Below are 5,000 nucleotides of genomic sequence, written 5' to 3'. Positions count from 1 at the left end.
ATGTCAGAAACCGATACCGAGCACCATTTTTTAGCCCGTCGCCTTGTCCGATTGGGGCGCTTGTCCCCTTCCTCGACAAAACCCCGAAGGCCCGTCTCAGGACCACCTCGGCACCGACGGGGGCTCCGCCAGGCAGACGCATTCGCTCGTGCCCGAAAACGAGGCGCTCTCCCCGGTCGCCAGCCGGGGGAGGTTCGTTAGCATTGGGAATCTCGTTCGCACGCAACAGCACGGACACTCGCCGTTTACCCAGACCGACCGTTCGACAAGCATATGCCTGGGGTGCACTTTTTCCATAAAACCAGCCCGTCTTTTCCTGGAGGTCTCGTACTTCCAGAGCTCCGACGGGGGCGCAGTCTGGATTTTATATGCCCACCCAGAGCGAGTCTGAGTGGGACTCACGACGGTCTGATCAATGGTAGGGGGTGCTCTGTGTTTTGCACCACCACACTTGCCCTCTTCCATACAGCCCCGAAGGCCCGTTTTAGGACCGTCTTCCCTCCAGGTCGAGCTCCAGGGGGTGTCGGGCGAATCTGACTCTGGCCCAGGACGGGGCCACCCTCCCTGGGCTGGCCAGGGAGGTCTGAGACCATGGAGCTTTGGAACCACACCACGTCATTGGACTTAGTCGATTTTACTCAAATTTTTTGGCACCAGAGCCGGACCCCGCCACGCGCGCCGGGCTCGTGCCCAGGAAAGACGCACCCTGCCTGGGGTGCACTTTACATAAAACCGGCCTGTCTTTTCCTGGAGGTCTCGTACTTCCAGAGCTCCGACGGGGGGGGCGTAGTCTGGATTTTATATGCCCACCCAGAGCGAGTCTGAGTGGGACTCACGACGGTCTGATCAATGGTAGGGGGTGCTCTGTGTTTTGCACCACCACACTTGCCCTCTTCCATACAGCCCCGAAGGCCCGTTTTAGGACCGTCTTCCCTCCAGGTCGAGCTCCAGGGGGTGTCGGGCGAATCTGACTCTGGCCCAGGACGGGCCACCCTCCCTGGGCTGGCCAGGGAGGTCTGAGACCATGGAGCTTTGAACCCACGTCACGCCATTGGACTTAGTCGATTTTTCTCAATTTTTTTGGCACCAGAGCCGGACCCCGCCACGTGCGCCGGGCTCGTGCCCAGGAAAGATGCACCCTGCCTGGGGTGCACTTTTCAGAAAACCAGCCTGTCTTTTCCTGGAGGTCTCGTACTTCCAGAGCTCCGACGGGGCGTAGTCTGGATTTTATATGCCCACCCAGAGTGAGTCTGAGTGGGACTCACGACGGTCTGATCGCTGGTAGGGGTCCTCTGTGTTTGCCACCACCACGCTTCCCCCTCTCTCATACATCCCCGAAGGCCCGTTTTAGGACCGTCTTCGCTCCAGGCGGAGCTCCAGGGGTGGCGGGCAAATCTGAATCTGGCCCAGGACGGGCCACCCTCCCTGGGCTGGCCAGGGAGGTCTGAGGGCATGGAGCTTTGGAACCACACCACGTTATTGGACTCTGTCTATTTTTTCCCCCAAACTTTGGCACCAGAGCCGGACCACCACACCATGTGCGCTGGGCTCGTGCCCAGGAAAAGATGCACCCTGCCTGGGGTGCACTTTTCAGAAAACCAGCCTGTCTTTTCCTGGAGGTCTCGTAACTTCCAGAGCTCCAGCGCGGCGTAATCTGGATTTTTACATGCCCACCCAGAGTGACTCTGAGTGGGACTCACGACGGTCTGATCGCTGGTAGGGGGTCCTCTGTGTTTGCCACCACCACGCTTCCCCTCTCTCATACATCCCCGAAGGCCCGTTTTAGGACCGTCTTCGCTCCAGGCGGAGCTCCAGGGGTGGCGGGCGAATCTGAATCTGGCCCAGGACGGGCCACCCTCCCTGGGCTGGCCAGGGAGGTCTGAGGGCATGGAGGTTTGGAGCCACCGCACATTTTTTGTACTCTGTCGTTTTTCGAGATCTGGGCTTCAGAGTCGAGCCCAGGCTCCGTTTCAAGGTGGGCATTGGGCTTCGTTCTTGCCCAGGAGACCCGCACCCTGCCTGGGATGCACTTTTCAGAGAAACCGGGCCGCCTTTTCCTGGAGGTTCTCGTGTTTTTCAGAGCTCCACCACAGCAGAGATTGAATCCTCTTCCCCAGCCAGAGTGCACCCTCTCTGGCTTGGGTGAGTGCCTTGAGTGCCCTGGAGGTCCGAACCAACAGCACGTTTATGGACTTTGTCTATTTTTCCAAATTCGACTCCAGAGTCAAGCCGGCCAAGGGGCTCTCTGAAGGCCCCTCTCTCCCTCCCTCATCCTCTACAAGAGCCCCATGGTCCGTTTTAGGACCGTCTTCGCTCCAGGCGGAGCTCCAGGGGTGGCGGGGGAAATCTGAGTCTGGCCCAGGACGGGCCACCCTCCCTGGGCTGGCCAGGGAGGTCTGAGGGCATGGAGGTTTGGAGCCACCGCACCTTTTTGGACTCTGTCGTTTTTCGAGATCTGGACTTCAGAGTCGAGCCCAGGCTCCGTTTCAAGGTGGGCATCGGGCTTTATTCGTGCCCAGGAGACCCCGCACCCTGCCTGGGATGCACTTTTCAGAGAAATCGGGCCGTCTTTTCCTGGAGGTTTCGCGTTTTTTTTTTTTTTCAGAGCTCCACCACAGCAGAGATTGAATCTGCTTCCCCAGCCAGAGTGCACCCTCTCTGGCTTGGGTGAGTGCCTTGAGTGGCCAGGGCCAACATCACCCACGGGCATCGGGCTTTATTCGTGCCCATGAGACCCGCACCCTGCCTGGGATGCACTTTTCAGAGAAACCGGGCCGTCTTTTCCTGGAGGTTTCGCGTTTTTTTTTTTTCAGAGCTCCACCACAGCAGAGATTGAATCTGTTTCCCCAGCCAGAGTGCACCCTCTCTGGCTTGGGTGAGTGCCTTGAGTGGCCAGGGCCAACATCACCCACGGGCATCGGGCTTTATTCGTGCCCATGAGACCCGCACCCTGCCTGGGATGCACTTTTCAGAGAAACCGGGCCGTCTTTTCCTGGAGGTTTCGCGTTTTTCCAGAGCTCCACCACAGCAGAGATTGAATCTGCTTCCCCAGCCAGAGTGCACCCTCTCTGGCTTGGGTGAGTGCCTTGAGTGGCCAGGGCCAACATCACCCACGGGGCATCGGGCTTTATTCGTGCCCAGGAGACCCGCACCCTGCCTGGGATGCACTTTTCAGAGAAATCGGGCCGTCTTTTCCTGGAGGTTTCGCGTTTTTTCCAGAGCTCCACCACAGCAGAGATTGAATCTGCTTCCCCAGCCAGAGTGCACCCTCTCTGGCTTGGGTGAGTGCCTTGAGTGGCCAGGGCCAACATCACCCACGGGCATCGGGCTTTATTCGTGCCCATGAGACCCGCACCCTGCCTGGGATGCACTTTTCAGAGAAACCGGGCCGTCTTTTCCTGGAGGTTTGGCGTTTTTCCAGAGCTCCACCACAGCAGAGATTGAATCTGCTTCCCCAGCCAGAGTGCACCCTCTCTGGCTTGGGTGAGTGCCTTGAGTGGCCAGGGCCAACATCACCCACGGGGCATCGGGCTTTATTCGTGCCCAGGAGACCCGCACCCTGCCTGGGATGCAGATCGGTTTGTGTGAGTCCTGGTTGTGTGAGCGTTACCCTTCTACATCACCCCCAAGGCCCGTTTTAGGACCGTCTCGGCTCCGGGCGGACAGCCGGGGGGCGGGGGGCGAATCTGCCTCCGGCCCGGGTCGGAGCTCCCTCCCCGGGGCCGTGCGTGGAGACCCGTCGCGCCCGGAGCTCCCGTGCAACCCCACGTTTTGGACTTGGGTTTTGGAGCGAGCGAGCGGGGTCGAACCCCGGGGGCCGAGCCGCCACGGAGTCCCCGAGCCCCGGGGACGAAGCCCCGGGAGCGAGGTCCCTCCGTGGAGGCGCGAGCCCCCAGGGCCCGGCCGCCCGCCCGGGGAGGAGAGCGCACGCTCCCCTACCCCTCAGAACCCACGTGGCTGGTTGCAGCAGACCCTGTGCACCGGAGGTTCCTCCAGGAGCGCGGGGCTGGGTGCTGAAGCCCAAGTCATACAGGCAACCATGCCTCCCCGGGACTCCCCCTGCGAGCGGCGGCTGTTTGAAGGACGGTAACCCCACCGCACGGGGCTTCAAACGACCGTAGCTCTCCGAAGGCGGCTCCGATCGACGCCAAATTTTTGTCGGCTGGAGAACGGGACGAGACCTTTCGAATGAGACCGCCCCCAGCCCCGTGGGCCCCCGGGGGCCCGAGATACGGGCCCCCAAAGCGCCCCGGAAGCGGAAAAACGCAAATATCTCGCCGAAAACTCGACGTGCCCGGCCGAGGCCGGGCTCATTCGAACCGTCTCGCCGAGCTGAACGCGTCCATATGCGTTTCGTCGTTTTTGGTCGAGTATTCGCGGAGATATCGGCCGAAAACCCTCGGCCGCGCTCTGAAATGGCGCCCGCCGATGACGTCACGATCCCGGGAGAAAATCGCCCGTATCTCCGCGACGCGAAGGCCCAGAGAGCTCAAATTTGGGTGGCGAGGTCCCACGGGGGCCCTCGCTCGAACCAGGGCGGCGGCGGGCCCCGGGGACGCCCCCTACCGGATCGCCGTTCGCCGGGACCCCCGACTTTGAACGGCTATAACTCGGGGACCCGGGCGAGTTGGACCTCGTGGGTGGGCTCTTTCGAAAGGCCCCGTCCGGCACTACGGTCGATTCGAGTTTGGGGAAGATTGGCCCGGGGGTTCGCGAGATATAAGCCAAAAACGCCGCGCCTTTGACCGGGCCTAACTCCCTGACCCCGAGGCCCCCGGGGACGCGGGTGGCCTCTTTGGATAGGGCCCCCCGAGGCCTACGGAAGACCCGAGTTTGAAATTTTTTCGCCCGGCCGTTTTCGAGATATCGGCGAAAAACGGAATCTTCCCGTCCGGTGGGTGGGTGGGTGTGGGTGTGGGTGTCTCCGGGGGGCGGGGGGACTTCCAGGACCCCGGGGGGGCCACCTGGCCGTGCCCGAGGACGGTGCACCTCCCTGGGTG

The sequence above is a fragment of the Pimephales promelas genome, chromosome 2 (assembly GCF_988280905.1).
Source record: "Pimephales promelas chromosome 2, fPimPro1.hap1.1, whole genome shotgun sequence".
Lineage (NCBI taxonomy): Eukaryota > Metazoa > Chordata > Actinopteri > Cypriniformes > Leuciscidae > Pimephales > Pimephales promelas.
The sequence above is the reverse complement of the archived record's forward strand: the minus strand, read 5'-3'. Positions refer to the sequence as shown.